We start from the raw sequence: 19,102 nt of genomic DNA, 5'->3' as shown, positions 1-19,102 counted from the left end.
CATGCAAGAGGGATCAACAAGAGAACCACGACAAGATATGTCCTTACCCTTCACAACTATGTATAAAGAGCCATCGGGTGCCCTATTGGTCTCACTAGGGTCAAATTTAATACAAGGATCCTTAGGTGTCTCTTGTTTCTCTACCATGTTCACTAAATTCAGAGTTGTACTAGTAAGATTAGAAGGAGAGAAAGAGGTATGTTCAGTCTCAATCACGTGAGAGGTATTAGAAGGCAAAGGATCAGTAAAAATCTATATATTTTGATTAGGAGGAGCTACTAATTTGTGTCCCTTATCATTCACACCTGCCACAAATATAGTATTATTATAAATCAAATCTTGAATCTTACTTTTCAATGCAAAACATTTCTCAGTATCATGACTAGGATGACGATGAAATTGACAAAAGGAATTTCAACTGGTTTTATAGGAGGAAGTTTGATAACATTTCTTTGCAACAATTGAGACATAATACTATTGTAACATTCACATTGTTATTGTTGATTGTATCATTGAACTTGATGAAGCCTTTTGTTGGTTTGAACTTCGCAAATGGTTATTGAACAGTCTCCCCCTTATCACTTAGATCCATAGGAGTAGATTGTTCCATTTGAATCACAACTAGTTGATAATTGTGGAGTGTTGCACACAACTGTAGAAAGGAAGTATGTTAGGTCCTGGAGACAACTGAGAGGGGGGGCTGAATCAGTTGTCAAATAAATTCAAACCAAAAAACTTAACCAACTTAATGCTTAATATTGGTAAACTAGTTCAATATGCCAGTAGATAGTTTTAATAGTTAATTGCTATACTGGTAAGGATTAGTGCATGAAACATAAAGACAAAGTCATCCATAACACATAACACCAATATTTGTACGTGGAAACCCTGTAAGGGGAAAAACCATGATGGGAAACCTTACCCACAATCAGATGATACTATTGCAGATAGTAAGTGTACATAAATGGGGTCTGCACATGCAGAAAGGCCAAGCGCCTAGAGCTCATTGCTGAATCACAAAATAGGAGTCACACTGACTACAATTGGATGGTTAAATCTAATAAGAATGTACTACTAAAATTAGCATCTTCATATGCTAGATTCAGTACTGGTGTAGTTCTGATTATCTTCAAAAAACCTTCCTTCAATCTTCAAATGATGTCTGTGTGTATAGCTCTACTTAGTCTCACATATACCTTCACACAATCCTTTTTTGCATTCCACAATTGATCTTACAAATAAGATCTTATAATTATACCATAACCTAAGACCAATTTTAGTAGGTCGACTCTACAAGATATTACAATAAAATTAATTTACATATCAAATAATACCCGATGCAACAACCGATTCAATATGTCAGCTTAATGCATTTACAACAATAATACATCATCTCCATAGCGTGCCATGCTGATCTGGAAAAGATAAACTTGCCAGTGTAACCTAGACCTATTTGCCAGTAACAACAAATATGCAAATGTTAATGTACCAATAAACAAAACTCCAAGACAAAGTGTCCACACAATGTCTTTGACATAACCAAGTGTTTTCCATATCATTCCAAGTTCCGATGATCATTATATCTTGTCTATGTATTAGATACCAATGATTGTGCATGAGTCGCTTGCTTGCCGGTGAATGTTCCTGATTATCCAGAGTGCCAGAGTTGATTAGTGTTTAGTAGGTGTTGACATCAATACAAAACCATACCAAAATACCAACAATCTTTCCCTTTGGCATTGATGACAACACAAGACGCAAAAACCATCAAAGTGCCATAACATAAATGCCAAATACCCAAAAACCAACAAACTCCAAAATCAAAATATAGATACAAAGAGTAATAATCTCTCTCAAACAACAATCTCTCCCCCTGGGAGCAACATGTGTTTTCCTTGTGTTTTTCCATACCAATCTCTCCCCCTTTGACATCAAATGCCAAAGTTCTTACCAAGCCAAGTTCATATACAAAATACCAATCAATTTAGTAAAGCAACTACTCCCCCTAAGAAGTAGCTTCCCATTAAAGACGGAAAAATGATTTCTCTATTAATTCTATCGGTTGATGACAATCATCAACTTCCTAAGTCTCTATCGGTGGGGGTATGATCCCAAGCTGATCTCTGAGATATTCAAAAGTCTCCTTAGGTAGAGGTTTAGTAAAGATATCTACAATCTGCTCTTTAGTATTCACATAAACCAGTTTTATTTCCTTTGCTTCAACATTTTCCCTTAGAAAATTCAATTTGATAGAAACATGTTTGGTTTTTGAATATAATACAAGATTCTTAGATATATCAATTACTACAGTGTTATCACAATAGATAGTAATAGGTTCCTTGCATTTTACCTTTATGTCTTTCAACATTTGCTTGAGCCATAGTATTTGTGTACAATTAGTTGCTGCTGCAACATATTATGATTTTGCTGTTGATAAAGATGTACAACTTTGTTTCTTACGAAACCAAGAAAATAGTCTGTTTCCAAGAAAGAATACTCTGTCGGTGGTGCTTTTTCTATCATCCACATATCCTACCCAATTTGCATCTTTGTATGCACATAATTCAAAGTTTTCATCTCTAGGATACCATAATCCAAGATTTATAGTACCTTGTAAGTACCAGAAAATCCTTTTTACTGTTGATTCATGATTTTCCCTAGGATTACTTTGAAATCTTGAAACAATACATATTGCATTCATAATATCAGGTCTGATTTGTGTCAAATACAGGAAACCTTCTATCATAGATTTGTATCTAGTTGGATTAATAGGTGTAGATTCATCCCTTAGTGATAATTTGTCATTTGTGGTCATAGGTGTGCTTACTGATTTAGAGTTCTCCATCCCAAATTTATTTAGTAACTCTTTTAAGTACTTGGATTGACTCAAGAATATACCTTTATTAGTTTGTGAAATCTGCAATCCTAAAAAGAATTTTATTTCTCCAATCATAAACATTTCAAATTCTTGCTGCATTTTAATAGAAAATTCTTTACATAATTAATCTTCTCTTCCAAAGATTATATGATCAACAAATACTTCTATAACCAGGATGTCATCATTAGTCACTTTATAGTATAAATTGATGTCTGCATTACCTTTAGAAAAACCAATCTTCAAAAGATACTTATCCAATCTTGCATACCAAGCTCTTGGAGCTTGCTTCAATCCATACAAAGCTTTTCTTAACCTCGAAACCATATCTTTGTTATCTGTCAAAGAAAATCCATCAGGTTGTTCAATTTAAACTTCTTCTTCAAGATCTCCATTCAAAAATTCACATTTAATATCCATTTGATATACTTTGTAGTTCTTATGTGCTACAAAAGCCAAAAGTAATCTGCCTGCCTCAATTCTAGCTACCGGTGCAAAGGTTTCATTGTAATCAATTCCTTCTTTCTGAGAATGTCCCTTACACACTAATCTTGATTTATTTCTGATAACCTTACCATCTTCATTAAGTTTGTTTCTGAATACCCATGTGGTTCCAATTACATTTTTATCTTTAGGCCGGGGAACTAATGTCCAAGTATTATTTTTCTCAATTTGTTCTAATTCTTCTTCCATAGCTTCAATCCAAAATTTATCTTCACATGCCTCATTAACTAATGATGGTTCAATTTGAGAAATAAGACATACCTCTTCATTTGCTAATCTTCCTCTTGTCATAACTCCTTTAAACTTGTTTCCAATTATCTGATCTTCAGAGTGATTCAACCTTACATACTGGGGTGTCTTTGTTTGTTGTTGTTCCTCAATTACTATGGAATTCTCAGATGATACCGGGGTAACTAGATCTTCATTCTATACCGGTGGATTCAGAGTAGGTTCATTTGTCAAAATTTTTGTTCTCGATTTAGAGTCTATATACCTTGAAGTTCCTTTGAATTGTTCATCAATCTTTACATTTGTACTTTCAACAATTTTTTGCAATCTTTTGTTAAAACATATATATGCCTTGCTTTTAGATGAATAACCAAGAAATATTCCTTCATCACTTCTAGGATCAAATTTTCCAATAGACTCATCTCTTTTGATATAACATTTACTTCAAAAAATTCTAAAATATTTAAGAGTAGGAGTAATACCAAACCATAGTTCATCAGGGGTCTTACCAGTTTCACCTCTGATGTGAACTTTGTTGAATGTATAGACCGCTGTACTGACTGCTACACCCAAGATAGTTCTATTTTTCTTCTTAACAACTCCATTCTGCTATGGTGTTTGAGGTGCTGATAGTTGTCTTCTGATTCCATTTACTTCACAGAATGTATTAAATTCCTTAGATGTAAATTCTCCTCCTTGATCTAATCTTAGACATTTAATTTTCTTACTGGTTTCATTTTCTACCATTGCTTTGAACAATTTTAACTTTCCAAGTGCTTCTGATTTTTCTTTGAGAAAAGTAACCCAACACATTTTAGAATAGTCATCAATGATTAGCATGAAATATCTATCACCTTGTAAGCTTTTAATTCTAGCTAGACCACATAAATCAGTGAGAATTAAATCAAGAGCATTATTGGATTTTTCTAGAATACTTTTGAAACTAGCTCTAACTTGTTTTCCAAATTGACATTCTTTACATACTGTATTGTGAGGTTTGATAATTTTAGGTAAATCTCTAACTGCCTTAATAGTACTAATTTTCACCATGCAATCAAAGTTTACATGACAGAGTCTCTTATGCCATAAACAAATTTCATCAATATGTGCAATTAAGCATGTCTTTTCACTGTTATTCAAGTGAAAGATATTACCTCTAGTCTGATTACCGGTTACAATTTCCAAACTAGTTCTATTCATGATTTTGCATTTTCCATTTTTGATTTGTAATTGAAATCCTTTCTTAACTAATTGACCAACACTCAAAAGATTATGCTTTAATCCTTCAACATAGTAAACATTGTTAGTGTTATGCTTACCATCAAGAGATATTTTACCCTTACCTTTGATCAAACAAGCTTTCTCATCTCCAAATCTTACTAAGCCTCCATTGTATTCTTGAAAGTTCAAGAATTTACCTTTGTGTCCTGTGATATTATGTGAGCATCCTCAATCAATGATCCATTCATCCTTTACTTCAACTTTAGCTGCCAAGGCCTCCTCTACTAGTTGAGCAGTAGGTGCCAGTTGATCTTCTGTTATAGCAACAAAAATCCATCCATTGTCTATCCGATCCTCTTCAGAATCATTCAATCACACCTTCATCAACAATGTAACAAGATTTGTCTTTATTCTTCTTAAATTTGTATCTTTGATATTCAGGGTTAGGCTTGTATGTTCTTCTAGCTTCTTCTCTTAGTATAGCATGTCTATCAAGGCATCTTGAAGCCATATGACCAATCTTATTTCAATTAAAACATTTAAAGGGTGCTTTACCTTCATACTTACTTCCAATTGGACCTTTAGGCATTTTCCTTGTAAATAGTGCTTCAAGTTCTTCAAGTTCTTCATTTTCTTTCCTTCTTTCTTCAAGTTCTCTTGCATAAAAGGCTTTCCAATCAGACTTGTCAAATGATGGAGCAGATGGTGTTGATGCTTTAAAGGCCAAATCTATCTTTATAGTAGCAACAGGACCAAATTCTTCAATTTCAAAAGCTGAAAGTTTCCCATTCAATGTATCCCTAGTTACTGATATATTAGGGATTGTTCTTAACTAATTTATAGTAGTGAATTTCATTTTATATGCAGGTGGCAATCCTCTTAAGACTTTTGAAACAATTTCATGCTCACTTAAGGTTCCTCCACAACATTTAATACCCAAAAAAATTTCATTTACTCTTTCCATAAAAGAAGAAATCCTTTCATCTTCCTCCATTTTCAGATGTTCATACTTGACCTGGAAGCTTTCAAGTTTTGCAATTTTGATTGTGGAATATCCTTCATTCAATGTTTCCAAATGATCCCAAATAGCTTAAGTAGTACACCAATCTAATAGTCCCATGATTTGTTGATCAGATAATGCGCTCAAAAGTGCTTCACTTGCTTTGTAATCATTTTCCTTATCTTTAGTCAAGTTGGGTGGATTGGGCTGACTTTGAGTAGGAGTAGTATAACCATTCTTTGTAATATCCTAGATGTCCTTTCCAATGCAATTTAGATGTGTCTCCATTCTGATTTTCCATATGCCATAGTTGGTTCCATCAAGTTTAGGATTGTCCTTCCTGAAATAGTTAGTAGACATTGGATCTCCTCAAGCTGTTAAACTTCTACAAAAGAGGACTAGGCTCTAACACCAGCCATAGATATAGTATTATTATAAATCAAATCTTTTAATCTTACTTTTCAATGCAAAACATTTCTTAGTATCATGGACAGGATGATGATGAGATTGACTAAAGGAATTTCAACTAGTTTTATAGGATTAAGTTTGATAACATTTCTTTGCAACAATTGAGACATAATACTGTTGTAACATTCACATTGTTGTTGTTGATTGTATCATTGAACTTGATGAAGCCTTTTGTTGGTTTGAACTTCGTAAACGGTTGTTGAAAAGTCTCTCCCTTATCACTTAGAGGGATAGGAGTAGATTGCTCCATTTGAATCACAACTAGTTGATAATTGTGGAGTGTTGCACACAACTGCGGAAAGGAAGTATGTTAGGTCCCAGAGACAATTGAGAGGGGGGGGGGTAAATCAGTTGTCAAATAAATTCAAACCAAAAACAACTTAACCAACTTAATGCTTAATATTGGTAAACTAGTTCAATATGCCAGTAGACAGTTTTAATAGTTAATTGCTATACCGGTAAGGATTAGTACATGAAACATAAAGACAAAGTCATCCACAACACATTACACCAATATTTGTACGTAGAAACCCTGTAAGGGGAAAAAACATGGTGGGAAACCTTACCCACAATCAGATGATACTATTGCAGATTGTAAGTGTACATAAATGGGGTCTGCACATGTTGAAAGGCCAACCGCCTAGAGCTCACTGCTCAATCACAAAATGGGAGTCACACTAACTACAATTGGATGGTTAAATCTAATAAGAATGTACTACTAAAATTAGCATCTTCATATGTTGGATTCAGTACCGATGTAGTTCTGATTGCCTTCAAAAATTCTTCCTTCAATCTTCAAATGATGTGTGTGTGTATAGCTCTGCTTATTCTCACATATACCTTCACACAATCCTTTTTCACATTCCACAATTGATCTTACAAATAAGATATTATATTTATACCATAACCTAAGACCAATTTTAGTAGGTAGGCTCTACAAGATATTGCAATAAAATTAATTTACATATCAATTAATACCCAATGCAACAACCGATTCAATAAGTCGACTTAATGCATTTACAAGAAAAATAAGTCATCTCCATAGCATGCCATGTTGATCTGGAAAAGATAAACCTGCCGGTGTAACCTGGACATATTTGTCAGTAATAACAAATATGCAAATGCTAATGTACCAATAAATAAAACTCCAAGACAAAGTGTCCACACAATGTCTTCAACATAACCAATTGTTTTCCATATCATTCCAAGTGTCGGTGATCATTATATCTTACCGGTGTACCAGATATCCGTGACTGTGCATGAGTCACTTGCTTGCCGATGAATGTTGCTAATTCTCCAAAGTGTCAAAGTTGATAAGTGTTTAGTAGGTGTTGACATCAATGACAAAACCATACCAAAATACCAACAAAGTAAGCCTAGACAAAAGATTTTGCCTAATATCTTTTTGCAAATTAGAAGTTGATAATTATGGAGTGTTGCGCACAACTGCATAAAGGAAGTAAACTTAGACAAAAGATTTTTCCTAATATATTTTTGAAAATTAGAAATAAAAATTCTTTGAATATTATTATCAGGTACAAGAAAATAAATTTGAGAACACAAATGCTTATATCTACCAATGAAATCAGCCACTTTTTCTTTAACACTTTGTTTACAGTGCATTAAATCAATCAAAGTGATTTTATGACCAATATTGTTTTGAAATTGTTGAATGAAAGCATTTGCTAATTGTTGAAAATAAGTGATAGAATAAGAAGGTAAAGATGAATACCATTGTAAAACCTTATCTTTTAGTGTTCTCATAAACAATTTTGCAAGTAGTCTTTAATCATAAGCAAAGTCAGTACACAAGGTTTGAAATATTTTGACATGTGTTAGAGGATCACCTTTTCCATTATAGAGTTTCATTTGAGGGACCTCAACATTCTTAGGTGGCATGGATTTAACAATATGAAGAGAAAGTGGGCTCGCAACATCAAATGTCGGCACACTAAACTTGGATTGACTCATGGAAGCAATTTGTTGTTGTAAGGAAGACACGGTTTGAGCAAGATTGTTAATGGTCACTTCGGTAGAAGAATTGATGTTAGACATTATTAATTTAGAAGGTGGTGTGATGTTATTGAAGGAAGGCATTTATTGAGAATAAGGTGGTGGGATATTATGATAAGTAGGCATAGGTGATGAGTGAGTAGGAAATGGGACACTTAAAGGAGGAATAAAAATGTTTAATGAACTGCCCCCTTGTGTCACATTGATTGGTTGAGCAATAATAGGAATTCTTATTGAAGACATAGGTAAAGATGGAGGATTGAATGAAGAAGAGAGATTTCCCCCATGACTAATTATTGTAGGAGTGACATTTTGAGTTGAAGTAGCCATTATGTTTGAGGTAAAAGTAGGAACACTAGTCATAGGAGTAGTCAAAGGAATAGAAAGATTGATTTGTGTTGAAGGTTGTGAATAACCTAGGTTTTTGGAACAACTCTTTATAGGCATGAAATTAGAATCAATAGTATAAGAAATACTACACAATATATCAATTCTATTCTTATCACTTTGAATCATGCGCTTAAGGGCTTCAATTAATGGAAGAGTTTCACTATTAGGGTATTCTTAGGACATCCATTAATGAAAGTTATCAAATTGATTATCCAATTTTGAAAGTTGATCTATGTAAACTCTAGTCAAAGATTATTCTTCATCATGGGATTCATCAATGGGATAGATAGGGACATGATTAAGATGGGAAGAATTAATATTATCCTCATTAAATAAGTCACCCAAATTATGCTCCTTGGTAATTAAACCTTGGGAAGCCTTAATTGTATAGGTAGGACCAATAATGGTAAAATTCATGTACTAGAGGGAAAATTTGGAATTTTGAAGTTGAATTTTGAATTATAGGAACAAAGTTTACAAAAAATTGAATAATGCAAAATTTGTTAAAATAATGATTAGACAATTTGAACTTTGTTGAAAGGGGAAAATGACAATTTCCAAAAATAATTTTATGATGAGTAAAAGGAAATTGGAATTTAAAATTAGGGCCAATGGGATACCACTTAATCTTAAAATTGACAAAATCAAATTTTTTAAAATCAGGGCAGATTATAATTAGCCACTTAACTTTAAAATTTTTCATGAGATTTGAAATGTTGAACTTTAAAGGTATTTTTTATTTTAGAGGGATAAAAAATTTACAAAATCAGCCAATTTTCTATATTTAAGCTATTAAATACTGTCATAACAGTCTCCCGAAATTTCAGGAAAAAAGTTGGGGACCGTGTTAAAAGTGTACATGATCCTCCCAACTTTTTCAAAAAATTTTAGGGATGAAAGTTAGGATGATTTTAAAGCCAACCCCCCAAAATTGGTGGATTTTACAATCTCTAGCTAAGTGAAATTAAGGTTTGAATGTGAAAATAGGACCCTATTAGGGTTTTGAGAAAAAAAGAGGAATTGAATTGCAAATTTGAAAAGGGTCAAACCTAATGGATAGGGACACCTTGAAAAGTGTTAAGAAAATTGAAATTGATTGAATTTGATCAAAATTTGCACAAAATCTAATTAAATTTGAAAATTAGGGTGTTAGGACCTAACCACTTAATTTTGGAAATTTTGAATTTTGAAAAAGGAGGGAAATTGAAAATTTGAATTTTAGGAAAGAGGATAAGTTTGAAAATAGTCACACATCTGAAAATTGAATGGAAATTCAATTTTTGCATAAGTTCAAGATGATTTTTGAAAATTATGGTTTTGACAATTAGCCTCTTAATTTTGTGAATTTTATTTGCAAATTGAACAAGACAATGAAGAAATTGAATTTGACAAACAAAGCAATTTTCAGATCTAAGACAATAGCAAGAAATAAAACACAAGTTCAATTTGAATTTTAAAGACTAGGGGTTTGAATGAATTAACCACTAAGTTAGCAGAAAAATTAAACTTGTAAATAAAAAATATGCAATTATCTTAAAAGAAAAGCATGCAAGACATCAGGTTCACCAAAATGTGATGTGGGGAAAAGTGAATGACGGGGAGATCAAGAGGAAATATTTTCTTCCCTCCAAGGAGAGATGAAACTTTCACTGTGGATTTCCCTTCAAACACTTTAGCCACATTATATTTAAAAGAGGGGGGAAAATTCACTAGATCCAATCTCTTAGGAAAGAGATGGGATGCTCAATGAATTGATTGATGATATGATGAAAGAATAAGTATCCGGTAAAATACTGAGAGTGGGGGCTAAATTAGTATACTGAAAACCTAATACAAACTCCCAAACTCAAAATCAAACTCACAAAGTAAACTTTCACTTGTCAATATCAATACTCAAGGATTACTAACATCAACTGGTTTGACTGTTAGACCAACTTAATAGTAAACAACTTCAATCTTGTAAACATTAAAAATAATTTATCAAATATCAACATATTCCATCTCTCATTGCTTCCAATAATTAAGTAGTTAATCAAATCAACAAATAAGATCATAACCACAAAAGAATTCACCACTTGACACAAATATTTATACATGGAAAACCCAAATAGGTAAAAACAATGGTGAGATGAGACTCACAAGGATAGCTATCTGAACTCTTTTCAAGTTTGCCCTGTTAGGAGCCAAGCCTGTTAAAGCTTTTACAATAAGTCTCATTAACAACTGATTTTGCTAGGAATCACCCGGTTAAGGGATTTACATATGTCTTGATGAAAAGAACAATACCCCATTAGGAGTAACCTCGATAGAGCGTTTGAGAAATCCAAACTAATGGACCACCTTGTTAGAGCATTTAATAAGTAACCAAGCTTGTTAGAGCTTACCCAGTTATGGGATTTCAATTTTGTTGTAATTGTTAGAAAAAAACAAGTTTTCTTGATATGTTTAAATAGCACTACATTTGCTTGATCATATCCTTCTTAAGCTTCAATCTGTCTTCACTCAAACTGCAGATCCATTCTCTAGTTTGGCAACCACACACTCAACTGGTTTCTACCAACTAGGTCAGTAACACAACAAAAACCTAATTCTCATCATCAAGATTACAAACAAGTCGGTACAATATTGTCCGTTAGAAATCATAACATTCTTTTCACATTCTTCATGAAAATTCCTACCACTCCATGATCACCACTTCATCGGACTTGTAACTCATCAAACAATATGCATTTGATGCAATCCACTTTGCTCCTTCCCAAGACAATCAAACATGCCAAAATAACTTGAACTTATCCTCATACAATGATCACACGTGTCTCCATGTTTACCCCTCAACATTAGATCTTTAATCAACAAACTTTGATCGATTAGGGTTTAACAAAAACAACTAGTAGGGTTTACCAGTTACATAACATAGAAAGGTTTAAACTTATAGATCAGTTTACCTTACAAACTACCATACCGGTTTACAACATCTTCCATAAAGTTTATCACACTAGTTAGAAGACAAAAGCAATAACAACAATAACATCAGCAATATCATGAATACCATTACCAATTCAATTGACATAAATGACAACATAAAATATCATTAATGCAATCTTCATGAAAATGCCAACAATCTCCCCCTTTGACATTGATTGAAATACAATTATCAACACCTCTGATTGCTGCAGTGGATGGGTGAATAGTAATCCTAGTTTACATTACCAAGTATTCACCATGTTGTGTTTGTCTTCAACATGTTGTTGGATTCCCTTTGCCAGTCACATAATTCTTCTCCCCCTTTGACAACAATGCCAAGTTGAAAGTAAAACATGTAATGTGGATTTTTCACTATGTATCAACAACATACTACAACTTGATGCTCCCCTTGTGGAATACATCCACCTCTTCATCAATCCATGTAAAATTCTACAAGTAATTCAGGGATTGATGCAATCAGCATCATGTTCAACTGACTTCATGAAGAGGGACAACCCCCAACCGACTTCTAAGATACTCAAAAGTTGTCTTAGGTAGAGGTTTGGTAAAAATATCTGCAAGCTACTCCTTGGTAGAAACATTATCTAAGATAACATCCTTACTTCAAATTTTCTCCCTCAAAAAGTGATACTTCAATTTGATGTGCTTAGTCCTTGCATGCAAAACATGATTCTTAGAAATATTTATGGTACTTGTATTATCACATAAAATCTTCATAAGTTCTGAGATCTTTATCTTAAAACCTTCCAATATGTGGCTCATCCAAATAGCTTGTGTGCAATTCATATAAGCTCTTACATACTCAACTTCAGCAGTAGATTGTGAAGTACAACTCTACTTTTTACTACTCGATGAAACTAACCTTCCTCCTAGAAAGAATGCTCCATCGGTAGTACTTTTCTAGTCATCAATATTATTTGCACAATTAGTATCCATGTATGCCTTCAAATCAAAATTTCCTCCATATGGATACCATAATCCATAGTCAACTTTACCTTTCACATATCTAAAAATTCTCTTGGTTGCTATCAGATGTTCTTCCTTTGGATTCTTCTGAAATCTAGCAACAATACCAACTGCATGGGCAATATCCAGACTGTTGTGAGCAACATAGTGTAATTTTCCAATCATTGACCTGTATTCTTTTTCATCTACATACTTAGATGCATATTCCTTGAACAAATTACAACCTATAACCATTGGGGTTCCAACTGGTTTACAGTCACTCATGCTAAAAGTCTTCAAAACTTCTTTCACATACTTAGATTGAGTAATGAAAATACCAATCTTCATTTGTTGTATCTGCAAGCCTATGAAATTTTTTATTTCCCCTATTAATGACATTTGAAACTCATTCTTCATTTCATCTACAAAAATGTTGCTCATGAAATCATTACCTCCAAATATAATGTCATCAACAAATACTTCACTGACCAGTATTTCATCTCCTTCAGACTTGAGATAAATGTTGTTGTCATCACTAGTTTTTGCAAAGCCTATGTTCATTAGATGTGTATGAATCCTTTCATACCATGCTCTAGGTGCCTACTTTAATCCATATAAATCTTTATGCAATCTACATACCATGTCTTTATTATCTGTCAATGTATAACCATCAGGCTTCTCTATATATACCTCTTCTTCCAATATACCATTCAAAAATGCAGACTTAACATCCATTTGGTATACCTTGAACTTCTTATGAGCTACAAATGCAAGTAATGTTCTAACTCCTTCTAGTCTTGCTACTGGTGCAAAAGTTTCTCCATAATCCTCTCCTTCTTGCTCATATCCTTTGCAAACTAATCTTACCTTATTGTGAACTACAACACCATCTTCATTTAAATTGTTTCTGAACACCCATTTAGTACCTATGACATTCTTGTTTACCGGTTGATGTACTAAGGTCTAAGTGTTGTTCTTCTCAATTTGATCTAATTCCTCTTCCATTTCCTTAATCCAATAATCATCACCAAATGCCTCCTTAGCACTTCTAGGTTCAATGGTGGATATCATGCAAGAGTTCTCTCTTATTCTCCTTCTAGTAAGTACTCCAGCATACTTATCCCCAATAATCTACTCAAGACTATGATTCAGTCTCACATACCTAGGAATAACATGATCATTCTCCTCAAGTTCATCTTCTTCATTATCTTCTTCTTCTGAATTTATCTATTCTGGTTGAACAAGTTCATCAGAATTTGCCTTACCGGTTTTCAGATTTAATTGTTTCAGGTTCCAAAAGAAAAATGCAAGGATCTTCATCCTTTTTATCTGAATTGGTTTCTTCTAAAATTTCAGGACATTCATCTACTCGAACATCAATACTCTCAACAATTTTTTGTGTCTGGTTGTTGAAGCATTTGTAGGCCTTACTCTTGGTGGAATAGCCAAGAAATATGCCTTCATCACTCTTAGCTTCAAACTTGCTTATGTAATCATCTCTTTTAATGAAACATTTTCTACCAAAGATCTTAAAATAGCTAACATTGGGTGATCTTCCATACCAATATTCATAAGGTGTCTTGTCCTTACCTCTTTTCACTAGAACCCGGTTCATTGTGTAGACCGCTGTACTTACAGCTTCTCTCCAAATTTTTTTTGCAACACTTCCTTATATCAACATTGTCCTAGCTACTTCAACCATTGAGTAGTTGTTTCTTTCAGCTATACCATTCTACTATGGTTTCCTTGGTGCAAAAGGTACCACTTGATACCATTCTCATTACAATACTTAGTGAGCTCCATAGAAGTGAATTCACCACCTTGATCTATTCTCAGACATTTTATCTTTTTGCCACTCTCTTTCTTTACTAAAGCCCTGGATGCCTTGAATTTACCAAAAGCTTCATTCTTATCCTTCAAGAATGTGACCTACATCATCCTTGATCAGTCATCAGTGAAGATCATGAAATATCTATCACCTGAAATGCTTCTAGTTCTTATTGGTCCACATAGATCTGTATGAACCAAATCTAACAAGTACTCTACTAAGAAAGACTTTCTCTTGAAAGTTGAAGAAGTCATCTTTCCTAACTAACATTCTTTGCAAAGAGCATTAACCGGTTTGTCTATCTGAGGTAGACCTCTTACTATCTTAGACTTACTCACTTTAACAATGTTGTCAGAGTTTATATGACAAAATAGTCTATGCCAAAGCCAACTATTATCTATCTTTTCAATCAAAAAATTGCTAACCTTAGGATTAAGATGAAATAGATTACCTCTAGTTTGTTTCCCGATTGCAATCAATTCACCTTTGTTGTCAAATATTTTGCACATACCATTTCTAAACTCCAGTGTATATCCTTTGTCATTCAGTTGTGCCACACTCAGAAGATTATGCTTTAGACCTTCAACCCAATAGACATCGTCAACACTGCTCTTCCCATTAAGAGAAATAACTCCCTTATCTTTAATCATATAGGGTGAGTCATTGCCAAATTTGACAACACCACCATCAAATTCCTTCAAGGAAAGAAATTTGCTCCGATCACCAGTCATGTGATATGAATAACCGCTATCAATGATCCAATCATCAGAGCTATTTATCCTAGACACTAGTGCTTTCTTATCTGATATCTCTTCCTTAATAGCCACGAACACAATATCTTCACTAGCTTCATCATCAGTAATACCACTATCAATAGCTATAAGACAATCTATCTTGCCTTTACCCTTATACTTCTTAAACTTGTCTCTCTTGTGTTCATTTTCACTATTAAGGCAATTTGCTGCTATATGACCAATCTTATTGTGTAGGAGAAAAAGTGACACTAAACAAACATTCCCTAATCTCACTTTCAACCACACACTTGTGGAATACGAAAGAGCCTAGAGGTATCACACAATTGGCTACTTCTTTTTGTGGAAGAGAGAGCCACAGGCTACCTATTAGGATTTCTATTCCTTTGTTGCAATTGAAAGATAAAACGATGCAAGTTCAATCCCTAACCCCAAAGTGCAAGTATGAACTAATAACAAGATTGCAGAATTGAACTTAAACAATGGAAAGCTGTAAACACAAGGATAAGACAAGAATGTAAATGCGTACTCGGTGTTAAAATATGAATGAAAATGTTTGGGATGGGGGCGTGGGCACCACTGTCCTGATTCTGCCCTTGACACTACTCCTAAAACTACTATTTTGCAACCTAAAAAGCTGTCAAAAATGCTGAAAATTGCTATCTGACAGAAGGACCAGGATGCCCAGTGCCCCTATCCCAGGAACTAGGGTGCCCAGCACCCCTGTCCCAGGAACCAGGGTGTCCAGTGCCCCTGTCCTAGGAACCAGAGCGCCTAGCGCCCCTATCCTAGGAACCAGGGCACCCAGCATCCCTATCCTGGCAGGACAAGGGCACCCAGTGCCCCTGTCCTGGTCTTCTAGGTTGGAATTTGGTGTGAAGTTCTGTCTCAGTCCGCTTCCATCAGATTTGCAACTTGCAGTGTCCTTCGAGTTCAGAAATCTGCACTTATATATGAAAAGGGCATGGTGGGTGGCTATATAGGGTTTTGCCTTAGTCAAACCCCCACTTTGGTGATTTCCACATCCACGAATAGCCAAGTTGTATTTTAAAAGTAGTGTGTGTGCAGACCTTGTGTATGTGCAAGATCCTAAAATGCAAGTAAGCAAACTAGAGCAACCTAGAAAGTAAACCCTAATTGCTTGTAAATGATAATGTAAATGCTCCAAATCAAGATGCAAAGTGATCTAAAGCATGAATACAAATGATATAATGAGGCTTATGAAAAGACATGAAAACAACATGAAACCATACCCAACCCCAAGAGAGGGGTACAAGCCAATCTTTAGTTGGTGATCTCTTATTGTTCTTCTATGTCTTCAAAGCCCTAAGTTGATGAATGAAATTTATGAATGCTTGATGGATGGATGTTGAATGTTGTTGAAGTCTTCAAAGATCTGCTCTTTTGCTGCATAGAAGGCCCTTGAAGACCAAAATTCGGATCCTTTCAAATGAAGAAAGAGAGCTCTTATATATGAAACCCTAGGTCTTAGTTTCAACTTTTGGCTGACCTAGAGATTGAATCTCTCGCCAATTTCTTGGGGTTAAGATTTATTTTATGATTGGATCGCGCTCCAAAAATTTTGAGAAAAATGTCCAAGACTGTGTGCACTCCGGGCGCCATGGTCCCGACAACTTTTCACAAAATTTTCAGGGCCATTGGATATGATGATTTTAGAGAGAATCCCAAAGTTATAGGTGATTTAGAGATGTTTTGACCCCCGAAATCAAGCCCCCAAGTTCAAAATAGGACCTAATTAGGGTTTTTGATTAAATGATGTATTGGAAGAATAAAATGAAAGGGGCACACTTTAATGAAAGGGCCCAACTTTATGATGTGGAAGATGATAAAAGAGAACCTTAGACCTAATTAATTTGATTCATTAAGTGATAAAGGGGAAATGCAATGCAAATGCAAAATGCGCCAAGGCGGGTGCTAAACTAGGTGTGAAATTGTATTGCTTTAGCAAGTGCGTACAATTTATGACGTTACACTTATTGCAAGCAAAAAATTTCAATGGTAGCTTACCTCTGTATTTTCTAGTGCCTCTAGGTAGTCGTTTTTCCAGCAATGCTTCAAGATCCAATAAACTATCTTCATCATCAACATCTCTGTTGGATCTAGATTCATAGCTATGGCCGGTATCTCTGCTTCTTCTCACAGATGGGTTAGAAACAAAAGATTGGAATGCAAATTTTGATTTGTGTACACTATGATCATAGCCATTTAATTCAAAAGAAGTAAGTTTTCCAATGATAGAATCAAGAGTTGCCTTAGTTTTGTCAATGGACTTCAACTATTGAATAGCTGCAACCCGGATAACATAGACCAGTAGCAGGGTTCTCAGTACCTTATTGGTCACTGTGGCATCTTCCACTTCCCCTCCTAGACTCTTTATTTCACCAACTATCTCTTTTATCCTTTGACCATTCTGTTGGATATTCTCACCTTCATACATTCTTATGTCATCAAACGTTCCTCTTAAATTCTTGTCTTTAGCAATCTTAACATGTTCATCACCGCTATGAATCTCTTCAAGTTTTTTCAATACTTCATATGTAGTTTCAAGATCATGAACATCTACATATCCATCATCAGATAGGGAACTTATAATAGACTATAATGCTTGATGATTCTCTTGTTTTCCTTTCTTCTGATCTTCAGTTAGGATACCAATGGGTGAAATATACTTAGTTTCTACATGATCCCTGTAGACACCTAAAAATGGTCAAACGCTTGCGAGGTCATATTTTAACATTTGCGCATTGCCTCATTTTAGGTTTTTGCATTGCATTAACATTTCTCCTATGATTCACACTTGATCTTTATCATTTGCGAGCATCGAGTCATTCTTCTGCATTCTTCAATCATCTCGTCCTCAAATTTGGTCTTGTCGACAACACTATCCAGTCATGATTTGGATTGATCTTATCCTATTGCATCAATGTGCATGCTAATTTGTCATCGTTTTGGACATCGTCAATCCTAATTAGGGTTTTGTCCTCTTTTCAATCTTATCATCTGGCGATCAGTTTATCAATCTTGTCGTTTTACGATCGATTTGTCATCGATCGTTGTCATGTTTGATTTTTTCATTTTGGTGATCGATTTGTCATTGATCGTGGTCATTTCCAATCTTGTCGTTTTGCAATCTATTTTTCATCGATCTTTGTCCTTTTGTCAATCTTGTCATATTGCGATCAATTTGTCATCGATCCTTGTCCTTTCCAATCATGTCAATTTGGTCAATTTGTCATTGATTTTTGTCAACCAACCTCAATCAAATCGTTTATCGCATTGGTCATTTATCAATTCAAAATCATGACATTAATTATCTTCAATCACAACCTAATTGTCATTTTCGCATTTCTAATTCATCTTCTAAGGTTTTATGATTTATTCATTTAACCTAATTTGTCATTTCTTCTTCTAGGATTACTAAATTATTTATTAATCCTAAGTCTTCTCATTACAATTAAATCTTTATTTAATTGGCTAATTATTCTTCCTCTTGTAAATTAATTAATAAATGACAAATTGTTAATTAATTTACCTAATTTCTTCTAGTTCCTAATTTCCTATTTTTCCATCAATTTCTAATTCCTAATTGTCATCAATTTCAATTTTCTAATTTTCTTAATTTCTAATTTCTTTTCCCTCCTATTTCATCTCCTAATTCCATGGGAATGACATTTCAATTTGTCATAAATTGTCATAATTGATAATCAATCAATTTTGACATAGAATGTGTCATAATTTGTCATCAATTATCAATCAATCAAATTGTGCATGGAAAGTGCATAATTTGTCATATTGATTTGCAATTTCCATTTGAATTGCATCATGCTAATCTTGTCATTTATCCAATTCTTCTATAAATTGGATGATTTTCA

The sequence above is a fragment of the Cryptomeria japonica genome, chromosome 8 (genome assembly GCF_030272615.1).
Source record: "Cryptomeria japonica chromosome 8, Sugi_1.0, whole genome shotgun sequence".
In the NCBI taxonomy this organism is placed as follows: domain Eukaryota; kingdom Viridiplantae; phylum Streptophyta; class Pinopsida; order Cupressales; family Cupressaceae; genus Cryptomeria; species Cryptomeria japonica.
This window is presented reverse-complemented; position numbering follows the sequence as displayed.